The 13,451-nt window shown below is 42.1% G+C and overlaps 1 pseudogene; it reads left to right on the plus strand.

Annotated features, from left to right (window-relative positions):
• Positions 1-4,325: 4,325 nt before the first annotated feature.
• LOC121835148 lies at positions 4,326-6,263 on the plus strand (annotated as a pseudogene).
• Positions 6,264-13,451: the final 7,188 nt, after the last annotated feature.

Here is a 13,451-nt window from a genome sequence, read left to right on the forward strand (position 1 = left end):
ACATGGCGGCTCTAGTGACAAAATCGGAGGAGGGAGTGGCGACACTCCAAACGAAGTTCGTTCAATGACTTTAATGACCGATTATCTCACGCGCTACGCAGAAACGAAAGTTCTTCCTTCGGGGACAGCTGTTGAAGTCGCCAAGTTTTTCATCGTGTCCATCGTACTCCGGCGCGGCGCTCCCGAAGTTCTGATTACAGATCGCGGATCATCGTTCATGGCACAGCTGACCCAAGAAATCCTCCGGCCTAACCTCCGTTCGCAAACTTCCAAAATACACCCGATATGCATCTTGACGTGTTCTGCCTTCAATCAACGTGGCTATTAGATTCTTACGGTATTTAGCGTGCATTATGAACGGCGGTCGGGTCGGTAAAATAACCGAACGCCGTTTCGAAGGCGGAGATTAATGGAGTCTTCAGACCTTCGAGATTAAGTAGTTGAAGTAACGCGGCAGCCTATGTAGGAATGAAAGATGCCGAGTCATGCTTTACGCTCGCTTTGCCGGGTCCTCGCGGGAGCCTTCTGGTTGATGCCATTTCCAGCGTAGGTGCACGCGACGCGTGCTTTGCGAATACCATTTAGAAGACAAAGGCCTGTCCATGACGTCATCATTAGTGAATCCCCGACGCGTCCTAAGCGGAAAACCACGCTGCGGCTCAAGCGAGAGACGCCTCAAAGCGGAACACGAAGATCCGTGTATTGGGAGAGTTCGGCCATTCATTAGTTTGAATAGGCGAGCATGTGGTGGCCAACCACAGGCCTTCAAAACAGCCCCTACCGGTGGTCCTGAGCTCTAGAAAGCTCAACTAACTTAAGCCGTTTTAGTGTCGCTAGAGTAGAAAGCTATAACTCTTGGTGACTGAAAACTTGGCTCATGTGAGGTTTTCGTCACGTCCATATTCAACGGTACAATAAATGAGCGTGCGCTCTAAACAAGAGCAGACTGCGTAGTTGCGATAATTGCTGCTGATTTGCTATTGATGCAGTTGTCACCGAGACGCCGAGATTGAACCAAATTTGATTGAACGCTTCTATTAAATGTCGTTTGCAAAAATACTATGACGTTGCAGTCTGCTGATTGGTCGACGCTGTGTCGCACTTTTAGTTTACGCTCTGACCGCGGGGATAATATTCGGCGCTGGCGGCGGCCTTCGCTTTGTATTTTTGTGCACTGTCGGGCACATAGCGCGAATACGACGTGGGCGCTTTTTAGCATGAGGAATATACGTGAGAAACGAACGAAGGACATCTGGAAAACCAAGAGAGACGGCGAGAATTACGCAGTAACACTGGATAAGTAACGCCTTGTGCATGCAGACGATCAAAATGAATTGAAAGCCACGTAATATAGTCAGATTTGCAATAAGTACTGCTTTATTCTTTCTGCTCGTGAATAGTGGCGAAGATGCTTGTTCTGGGTTCAAATCTTCACCCGCACGCTTAAAATCTTTGCAAATAGAGAGAAGCCAGAGAGCAGGTGCCCGATAAAAACTGCCCGACATCGGTAATAATAAAAATACACACCTTTCGTAGCTCATGTGCTTTATTTTTTTGCGTTCGAATGCTTTTTAACCGATCGTAAAGATGCACGACGGACTCATTTTCATCCAATGACAGTACGGGCATATTAGAAATATAAAAGTACCACCGAAATGCTAACAAACCTTGAACACACTCTACATTCCTTTCGAACGTTAGTTTGCTTAGAATCGTCACTCGTTTTAGATACCTTCCATGCAACAGAGGTTTGGGCCTGAAATAGAGCGAAGTTTAACATCGGTCAGTTTTTAAAGAAAAATGCTGTAACTAAAACAATTTCACTTTCACAATACCAGTAAAGGTGCATACTATTCGCTACAACCGAATTAACAAAAGTTATTCATGTTGTTTTCCTGCGAAGAGACAAAATTCACGCGCGTTTTCCCATAGGAATACATAGGGAGGCTGGAAATGTAGACTGCATGCTGTCTGCTTCAATTTGCAACCGGAAGCCCTGTTGACACTAGCGCCAGCTGAGCCTCTAGCGTTTATTGTAATAACTCTATGGTTTCCCCCCGTCAGCGGATAAACTTTTCGTCAATTTCCCAACGTCTGTTAGCTCCGATGTTCTTTGAACAACTTCGCGGTACCACGCGGTTTGGCACTCTTGACGAAGAAGAGTACACATTCATCATGATCTCGCGCCTAATGCCCAAACGCGCCTTTCTTATCTCGCATTTTCGATGCAAATTAGGAACATAGAAGACCGAGGGATGTCCAGCAACTTTGCAAGGAAAGCGTCGAACTTGAAGCCAACAATTCGGCCGTTTAGAACACGAAACAAAATCGTGGGGTTTTGCCGCATTTGTGCTTGGTTTCGTCGCTGATAGCAATCACATGGAGACGACGAAGGCTGACGTGACGAAGCACTTTTACCGACGATGCTTGATGCGCGCGGCGCTATCAAGTCGTAGCGTCGGTCGCGCTGGAACGTAGAGTATACGAAGCAGAGCATAGCTGGAAGGACGTCGCCGTCGCAATGACTTTGCATTTTCTCAGCGCGGAGGAGCTTCGCAACATCCACCGGGTTCCTTGGCAGTCCGCCAACGTCGATGTTAACCATTCTGATGTTAGCCTGAGACTGAGGCAGGAAAAGAGGAAGTTTTAAAGTAGAAGAAAAAAAAGGAACAGTCGAGGATACGTCTCCTGCGCACTCACTACAATAACGTCGATGTTTTTTGTTTTTTTTTTATAAGGGGGGATAATTTTCGAAGGCAGATTAGTACGTCGGCTTCATGGAGTGCTTTCGTTTTGAGAAGCTTGACTCTATAAACCATTCCAATAATCAACTTCGGCACACGGTCGTCTTCATCTACTCAGGCCGTGAAACGCGTTGTGTATGTGCTCAGTAGCTCCCTTCTGTTAAACATCCTACGCCGCGCATGCGTCAGGAGGTCAGTGACTCGGCATTTTTTTATCCCGGTTGATGCGTGGTAAAAGCTGCATTAGTGGAGTGTAGACGTGGCGTCGTTCCGCAGATCAGAGGCGCTGTAAACGGGAGCAGCCCCACTGCAACAGACTGCGACGAAGGATAACTAGGCCCCTCAACGCCGCGGTTACTGACACTGAAGGCTCTGAGCAAACGCGGCGTAGCGCCGCGCTCGCAGATACTGATTGGTCGCAGATATCGAGTTTCTGCTCGGCAGCCAATGAAAGGCGCGTGTTCTGCTCTACGTTGCGGTCGCCATACGCTCAAGGTCCGAGTATACACGAGCCTCGAGTGATGCTGTGGAACAGTGCGCGGAAATCGCGTGTTCTTATGCCACCGAAATATATGGTTCCAACGTTTCGTTAAAAGCTATGAACATTATGGACACGTGACCTTCATACGAGCTACGTGACTGCGAGTTACGCCTTCCCAACTGCCCGGTGAGTAATTGGTTCTGTTACTTCCGCTTCTATTAATTTTTTCTTTTTTTTTCGAAGGAAGTAAGCGCGCCATATCGCAGCTTCGAAAATTAATGAGAAAAGTGATAATAAATAATATGTTTCAAGGATGGAAGGAGCATACGTTTATACAATTTTTCTACATAGAAGCTATTTTTTGTAATAAAAAAAAAGCACTTGTGGCTCGTGTTAACGTGGCTTTCACGTTGTCTTTTTTTTTGTTTTCTCGGGGCTTTTAATTTTATTCGATGCGTTTAGCTGAAAGTATATTAAGTTAAAGGTCTCAGTGCGCCGGCATCTTCCTCAGTGGGGTGCGCTCTTAAGCGCGGCCACTCTCAAATTAAGAGTGCTTCGGTCGAATAAATGTTACTTTTTACGCGTCCTTACAAAAAAATATGTCTTTATCGGAGTTCTTTGTTTTGAACAACAGTTTTCACGAATAATTTAATTCCACCTTAAGGAACCTGAACAAAAACAAGCAAATCATGTGCGCGATGTAGTTTAGCAAAAATCGCGCCTTTGTTTTTCTCGGCGAGCTTTGTATAATTCGTTTGAGACCGAAGAAAAAAAACGCGGGACCACGACACATACACGCTGCGTGATTGGTTGGCCGGTGATGGCCAACGAACAAAAACGACGAGGGGCGTGGCCATACATTCTTTTTTTGGTGTTGCTTTGTTGGCTCCTTTCAATCGTGGAGTCGTCTGCGCTCGTACTTGGTGTAAAATGGAGCATAGAACTACACGCCCCCTCCTTCGTATAAAATTGCTCGTGCGTTCCCCGCAGTTTTAGGTATCATAACTGCTGAATGAGCACTAAATTGATTTGATGAAATTCACGGCGAAAAATATTCTTCCACAGAGCATACCGTAAGGCCACCTTTCCGTCTAGGGTTTATGCACTGTGAGCCTACTGACGTGGCTGACATCACCTACGATGATTACAGTGACGAAAACTGACGCCAAAGTGTCTGTTCTTCCGAGCCGGACATTGGGCGAGGAGGTCGTTGGTGAGGGGATGGGCTTACTGCAAGAGCCTGGACAAGTGTTACGCGCTATGTTTCGGGGACCCTATATTTAAGGAAAACGAGAACAAATTTACGTCCAAATCGGAGTGCAACAAAGTGTGGAGAGGTAAGCAACATAACGATTGTTTCGCATTTCGGGTGTGCTTTTGAGGGGCGAGAGACTATTGACATGATTTGCGTAAAGGTGCGGTGAGTTGCGGCTTTTTTTGTTTTGTTAAATTGTACGCAAAGGAATTGTGTATATGCACTCTAAACGCGTTATATCTAATGAATTTGTGCTCTCTGGAGATAAAAACCGGTAAGAAAATGATTCGCAAAGTTAGAATTAGCTTTAGTTTCACTCAGGTATTATGTCCAAAGACGTACTTTGAGTTGCACTTTTATTTTAAGAATTCCATTTCTCCCGGCACCGAAGCTAACGTTCCAAGAAAGTGCTACAAAAGGTCGCCGACGAGCAGCGACAAAGGGGATTGTTCGATGGTGACCTATGATCCAAGTTTCGGAAGTTGTAAAATCACGCTTGCGGACGACCGAAAGGGTAAAGACGAAAATTGATTTCATAGTTCTAAGAATTGCAAGTCAGAATGGCTAGGTAAGCAACGTTTGCAGTGTAAAACCGTGATATTGCCTTAAATTTATTTATATGTATTTGATTAAAATTAGCGTTGCAATATTCCGGCGTGACCAGTGTTATTAGAAGTAGAAGAGGAAGATGCCAGGTTTCCCCGAGCATATGCTGACTAATATTACAGTAACATTGTAATATAAAAGCCAGTAAGAACAATTTTATACCTTTTTAATTAGGTAAATTACACTCAGCAAATTAATTTGGTTGAACTATATACGGCTGCGCTGGGAACCAGCGCGATGCGACTCTGTAGCCTTGGCTCCATTGACACAGAAAGTTGACTTTAATTAGAGCTAATGGTTCGTTTAAAATGCTAAATTTAAGTGAATTTTTTAACATTTTTTCAATCGACAGATTTTTAGGTTTTCCATTATGCCTAGACAGTTTGTGAGTGAAGCCATATATTAATTTTAACGTATTAAAACGTGAATTATCTAATACTAATTAAAGCTCATTTTTCTTAAGCGCTTTGCATTTCAATATATGGGGTTCTTGACAGTGACTAGTAAGGTACATCTCTTGTTAGTGCGTGAATCCAAGTTTTTTTATTTCATTAATACTTTGGTAGATCTTAGGTGAAAAACCACAGTTGTGAACTTGTTCAGTCTACTTTAACTTGGAAGGCATGCTAAAAATAGACAATAGCTGGGCCGTTATGAATGGGCTCAACCAAAATGCACATCTGTTGAATACCAAGTTCGGAACATCACAATACGTTTATTATTTCTAAATGACACACAATACCCTACCGAAAAATCCGGTATAACTTTTCGCTATCCGGATTATCTAACCGGAAATCTATCTGGATTCTATCTAGACTCTATCTGGAATTTAGGTTTTCAGAAATTATTTCTTTGTCTGCAATCTGGATTTCGGGTTTCCAGTAACGAATTTCCGGTTCCATATTCCGGATAGTGAAAATTTATACCGGATTTTTCGATAGGGTAACGATAATCTCAAATGTAGTGCAGATATTGACAATTCAACATAATTTATTTGCAGTCGAGGATTTCCGCTTGCGTTTCAATCCGTCTGAAAGAATCTGCAAATATTCAGAAAACACAAGCCCATTTTATAAGTACAATTCAAGGACACAATCCTGCGAGAAATTTAGTGATGGGTATTGCGGTGGATTTCAGACATCCAAGGACTGCTACAAGCGCTCTGGAGGTGCGTTAAAGTTTGTTTTATTGACTGAGACCCGCGCAATATTTCTTCACAACAAATAACAAATAAGGCAAATCCTGATATACAGACTGATAAAACTGGGGGAAACGTAAAAAAAATAGCTTCTTGCGTTGAGTTTTTCACATTTATTCCGTTTCTACCTAATTTTTTTGCTGTTTTACATTATATATATATGCAAACCACCTCTACGTCAAATGTTGCCACAACAATTTTTAAGCAATTAAAAAACAATCAACAAATTCACGAAGCTTTCACCAGACATCAGAGCACCAGAAATGTGATGCCACACCGTTGCTGGCGTTAGATCATTATATAAATCTTTAGCGGTGCTGCATCTTTGTTTTTCACGGAGTTTCTGTAACTAACACTCACCCGTCTGGACATCTAATTTTATTGACAAATGTGTTACTTCTTAGTACACGACGGTCTAATTTAACTTTAACACGTGTACACCAATTAGGCGCATTCGGCTCTTTGTGGATCATGGTCCAACACACCTTGCAAGAATTCACTGATTTAATATAGCGATTAAAGCGAATACAATTCAGGGTAAAGAACGATCAAGAAACTACTGTGCTAGATGAAATTAAACAGCATAGTTTGGTGGCCCATTTCTTGTGCCAGCCTATTCTTTATTATGTAAAACTTGAATGTAGCCTAAGACACAACGGATTAGGCTAAAGCTTAAGCTGCTTAAGACAGCTTATGAAGCGCACGGCGGGGCTTGTATATTCACACTTATTGTTCCATGTTTCTTTATTTGGCGTTCTTAATGACTCAAGCCACAATCTGACTGGTGCCAGAATTAAAATAGGATGATCGGGGATCACCAAGTCGGGCGTTTCTAAAACTGTGGGTGACGTACTTTTTTTCTTTTTGAACTGGGCATTGTGTTCTTGCAAGACTTTTTTATACTGATTACTCTAGATAAGACGACGGTTGCGTCCCTGGTGGACATCGTGGCATAATGGAACATATTCAGAGGAGAACTAACTCTTAGAATTTTATTGCCAGCTTTAATTTCTTCGGGTTATTTTTTTTTCTAGCGCATAAAAATTTTGTACTTATATCTTATCTTAAAGATAACTTATAAAGATTTTTTTTCCAATTGCGCAAAAATGAACGTTAGGTGTTGCACAATTCGGTGGGGAAAATGGGCTGTTGTGACGCGCAAAACTGTATCTCAGGCAGAAAAAAAAACAATGTTTTTAGATGTCTCTGTTGACTAACTTCACGGAAAAGCGGCGTCCGAAAATGGTTCTTCTGTGGTGCCTACACGCGAGCAGGAACGGGCGGATAGCGTTCGTAGCGCCGCAAGCGGCAATGTCTCTACAGGCGGCGGAAACAAAAACCGTTCTAGAACGACGCTCTTTTAGAGCTAACCTTTGCGCAAACTTTGTGTTTAGCGTAAAAACCACAATAGAATAACTTTTCCACCGCAAGCAATGTGCATTAACCGTTCCACCGCTTCCGTCGCTTTTGTCCACAAGGCGGGCCGACAGGCTAGCGAGCGCCACCTAGCGGACGCGCTACGAAAAGGCAGCAGACGTTCTACGGGCAGTCTCAAATATATAGCGGCCAGGCTCTTTAATGATGAAAATAAACCCTGGAGAAGGGGAACAAGGGTAACAAAGGACAAACACAAATCTCCAAACACAGGTAGGTGACTGGTGCGCGACCGAGGAAATCCGCCTGGTCCGAGTATCGAACCCGGGACCTCTCCATTACAAGTGGAGCGCTCTGCCAACTGAGCTAACCAGGGGTTAGACGTCAGTAGAGCAAACGGGTTTTATCAGCTGCCACCAGTCGTACACCAACAAGGGTGAAGCTTGCAGTTTAATGTTATGATTATAATGCAATTAAATGCAAAGGTGCAAGCGAGCTGGACAAGAATGATGAAAATAATTTTCATCATTCTTGTCCAGCTCGCTTGCACCTTTGCATTTAATTGCATTATAATCAGGCTCCTTAAATCGGCCCCGAAAATCGGTTTCTTAACCTATCACGCTTCGATTTTGTGGAGCGTTGCCCACAAGTGGTGCATCTGGTTCTATAAAATTTGCAAAGAGCGAACTAACCCGACGAACAAGTAAAAAAAAAGTAAAAGGCATATAACTCCTATGAAAACGCATCGAAGCCACCGGTCTTTAAACAATAGGGCACCGTTGGGCACGGGAGACAAGAGATGGCGCAAGCGGTCGCGACGCCAACTGCCGCAACGAACGAGCATATATTCGCCGCCGAGAGCCGGCGTCATTAGCAGACGATCTTTTTGAGTCCAAAGTGGCGCGCGTTCCGCAGGGGCAACAGTCGCGGAACGAAAAGCAGGCGCGATAACTACTAGCTGCAAAGCAGACGCCATAATTTGTGATTGTAAACAATGTACTATTCTCAGTTGTCTATCGCCCTCCGGGTGCAAGTTCAGCGGCTTTCCTTGAGTTTTTCGAAGGTTTATGCGGGTTTATTATTGATAATAACTACAAGTCTTATATTGCTGGTGATTTTAACATCGATGTCCTTAGTCAGAACAACCTGAAATCACTCTTTACTAATCAATTTCAGTCTTGTGGTTTTTCAAACGTTATTACAAAGCCTACTAGAGTGACTAGTACCTCAGTTTCCCTTCTCGACTTATTTATTACGAACTGTGAACATTCAGTACTTTCTGCCGGTGTCATTTCATCAGATATCAGTGATCACCTTCCAATTTTTATAACTGTGCAAAAACAGTGTGCTAGCAAACTTGTCACTAGCTCAACGCTCAACATGTATCAGCCAATTTCACAACGTCAGCTGAACGCGTTTAAGTATGAAATTGAGCGCACAAATTGGAGCTTCATTTTGGAAATTCAGTCGGTAAACCAGGCCTATAACACTTTTTTGGACACTTACATCGGCATATATAATAAGCATTTCCCATTCAAAATCTTAAAACCATCGAGGCATTCTCGCAAACCTTGGGTTACACCTAAACTTCTAACTATGATTCGCACAAAAAATAATTTATACGGGAGGTTTTTGAAATCTAGGGATAATGTTGCACTCGAAGTGTTTAAAAAGTACAGGAATCAGCTGACAGCCATGTTGAAACAAGCAAAAAAGCAATATTATGTTCATATGTTTAGTGTTGACGATATGCGGAGAGCCGATGTAATCTGGCGCAAGCTAAGATGCGTAGTTAATTATAAACCACAAACTGCCACCCCGCTCGAACTTAATATAAACAATACTCGTGTTTCAGAGTCAGATATGACAAACGCGTTTAATGAACATTTTGTAAAGTCTTCGTCCTCTTCAGTCTCCACACCCCTTGCAAGTAACGCAATTGAATATATGCCCGTACCTTTACCAAATTCTATATTTTTATTCCCCACTGATATTACTGAAGTACAAAATATATTCATGAGTTTGAAAAACAGTAATAGTCTTGATGCCTATAATATGCAAATAAAACCAGCCAAATTTGTTCTAGATATTCTAGCGCCATATTTAACCCATATTTTCAACCTCGCATTTGAGACTGGTGAGTTCCCTGCCAAAATGCAGCTAGCCAAAGTGAGCGTTTTACATAAAGGAGGAGAGTTAGGCAATATTAATAATTTTAGACCCATTTCTATACTTCCAGTGTTTTCCAAACCGCTTGAAAAACTAATTTCTGTGAGAATTACCTCGCATCTTGAAAAACACAGTTTAATAACTGAGTCTCAATTTGGTTTCCGTCAAAATCGTTCTACCGAATTTGCTTTATTAAAACAGAAGGAATTGATATTAAAAGCACTAGACAATCGCTTATTAACAATTGGAATTTTTCTAGACTTTTCTAAAGCTTTCGACACAATAAATCATGACATACTTCTTGCAAAATTAACATGTTTTGGAATTCGAGGTAACACGTTAAAGTTATTAAAATCATATTTGCAGCATAGAACTCAATTTGTAGTTATATCTAACTTTAAGTCGCATATTCTAAATATAACCAGTGGCGTTCCCCAAGGTAGTATATTAGGCCCATTACTTTTTACTATTTATATAAATGACATTGTTAACGTAAATCGCGACCCTGACATCGAGTTTATTATCTATGCCGATGATACTAGTATTTTTTTTCCTGGGCGAGATATTAATACACTTGTAGCCAAATGTAACAACTTGCTTGATAAAATCAATAGATGGACGACGAGCAATCTGCTTAAACTAAATTCACAAAAAACCAAGGCCATCATATTCAGCAGTTCCAATATTCTAGTTGTGATCTCAAGCCCCGTGGTTTTAAACAACGAAGAAATTGAATTTGTAGATAAAATTAAAACTTTGGGTATCTGGTTTACTAAAACTATGTCCTGGACCGCACATGTTGATTTTATTCTATCCAAATTATCAAAAACAGTTGGATTACTCATAAAATTTAAGTCGTTGTTACCTCAATCTGTAAAACTTTTACTTTATAACTCATTGGTATATTCGTAGTTTAATTATTGTCACCTTGTGTGGGGCAATACGACAAAAGCAAACATGAACAAGCTGTTTATTTTACAAAAGAAAGCTGTGCGCGCTATCGCTAATTGTTCATATTATCACCATACCGAGCATTTGTTTTCTTCGTTAAAAATTAAACCTATTCAAAATATCTATGAATATAAGCTTTTAGTCACGTATAAGAAATCATTGCTGATTACAGATAGCTTTTTTATGCGTCTATGTAGTCTTGTCCCATTCACTTCACCATATCAACTTAGACCAAAAGAAAAATGGTTTGTTGCACCATCACGCACGTTGTATTTTAATCAAACATTAAATTACCAGTTAACTACTCTATTAAATTACTTATTTATCAAAGAAATTGATATCGATGGGATGACACTGACTGAGGTACGAAAATGTTTTTGATTTTCTTTTTCTTTGTATTGAAAAGTCCCGTATGTGTATAATTATATTTATATCTATTTTTCTTACCCGTATGTGTGTAATTATATTTATATGTATTTTTCTTCGCCTGCTGTAAGAGGGGGCTCGGACCTTCGTCAAGCTGCAGTTGCAGCTTTTTGTCCATGTCCCCTGTTTTCGTCTCCGAAACGAAATAAAGAGATTTATTATTATTATTATAAGTACTTCGAAAAAAAAGTCAAAATGACCCAGCAAACATTGTGTTAATCAATTATACGTCCATTCAATGTGTTTTAATAGTAAGGATGCTAAAATCATGCATTGGAAACACAGCAAACCAGCTCGCGCCACTTTTGAGTCGAAAACATTGTCTGCTATTTCACGCTGGCTCTCGGAGCCGTACGCTCGTTCCTTGGCGGCAGTTGGCGCCCCGACCGCTTGCGCCATCTCTTGTTTTCCGTGCCAAAGGGCACCCTATTTTTTTAAACTGGCGGCTTCGCTGCGTTTCAATAGGAGTTAAGACTTTTCCTTTTTGTATTTTTTCCTCAGTTAAGTTCGCTCTTTGCAAAAATATATAGAAGAAATGCACCACACGTGGACAACGCTGCACAAAATTGTAGCGTGATAGGCTAAAAACCGACATTTGTGGTCGATTTAAAGACCCTCGCCGCTATTTGATCATACTGACTTTGATGTAATAACGTTAAAGAAAAGCGCCAGAAGGCGAGCGCCAAAAGACGTGTAAACATACGGCTACGGCAGCTGTTGTCGAGGGGCCGCGAACCCATCTGGTAGAAGAACAATGCTTCTGGGCCATACGCTCGGGTTAAAGGGCGCAGGCATGGCGCGCACTCGTAGATCTGCACGGTTTGTTGCTTTCGGCGCCCTTTTCATTTTTGAGCTAGATTATGGCCAACACCTCCTCGATAACGAGGCCGTGCTGCTTAAATATTTGTGTCAGTTGTGCTCGTTACTTGAAAAATGTCATGGATTACAATTACAAATTACCGAGCCTCAGATGTAATGAATTACCGTTACAAATTACTTTCGCTGAAAAATTACTCGTTATGTTACTAATTAATTTGGCATTACCTTTTCCGTACACTTATCCAAAAAGCAATAAAAACAATTTGGATATTAAGAAAAATGCTCTGCAACACTAATTTTCATTTCTCATACGCCCGTGTTATGCTAGTCCTTGTAAAAATAAAACATTGTATTTAAGAAAAAGAGTGGAGGTGCACTCCGCTCACCTGTAAGCTGACAAGGCACCAAAAGCTGCAACCGCATCCGCCATCCCGCCAGCTTACGGCCCCCGAAAATGATCCCTGGATTGTTAAAACAGAAGTTCGGGCGAGTTGGTAGTTCATGACGCACGAGGACACAGCGCACCCGTAACAAACACTAGGACAACGTTCACAGTCACACCAAAAGGTAAGTGTAAGTGTCCCTCTCTTTTGGTGTGACTGTGAACGTTGTCCTAGTGTTTGTTACGGGTGCGCTGTGTCCTCGTGCGTCATGATCCCTGGAATTGTCCAGACAAAGTTAGCGGTGCGCATGCTCAGTAACAGCGTCTACCTCCGCTACGAGATTAGGAGCTAATGAAGCGACCTACGAAAGCTCCCTTTCGACTCGGGTGTTTCGCCTATTATTCATAAGACAAGAAAAACTTGGTTCTAACGTTACAGTGTATAGCCAACGCAGAATGAAGGTGCCCCATCCTACCCTGATGTGTTTCCGTAGATTACAGCTCGTCGTTCTTGCTGATGACCGCGTGTTGTTTTTTTGGCAAGCAATGCATGCACTGAAACTCTAGGTTTCCCTTCTCCTTAATGCTCTGAATTTCGAACGTCTAATTAGGAGATGGCCATAAGACAACAGACACTCCATAACCGAAAACTCGACCAGATAAAGCAAAAGTGACGGTTACGGGTTATTAATCGTTCATCGATTCTCACTTTGATACAAAAATTAGGGAAGGCAAGGGGAGGGCATAGAGAGTGAGAGAAGCTGTGGCCTTCGGTATCACAAAACAATAGAGGATCACACCACTTTTGCGCATTCTCTATCTCTGTCAGCACTTCTTAGATGGCTTAACCCCCCCCCCCCCCCCTTTATGTGGAAAGGTGGCTGTAAAGTGAGGGGTGGGCTCCACCACCATGCCCACACAAGTAAACCAAAAGAAATATCGTCCGTACCCTCGAAGACGATGCTCGTAGCCTCGCGCCGGACGCTTTTAAGCCGTGGCTCAAGAGCGTGCTAGAATACAGTTTAAACTCTAAAAAAAAGCCCATG

The sequence above is a fragment of the Ixodes scapularis genome, unplaced genomic scaffold (assembly GCF_016920785.2).
Source record: "Ixodes scapularis isolate PalLabHiFi unplaced genomic scaffold, ASM1692078v2 PGA_scaffold11__112_contigs__length_91849675, whole genome shotgun sequence".
Taxonomy (NCBI): Eukaryota; Metazoa; Arthropoda; class Arachnida; order Ixodida; family Ixodidae; genus Ixodes; species Ixodes scapularis.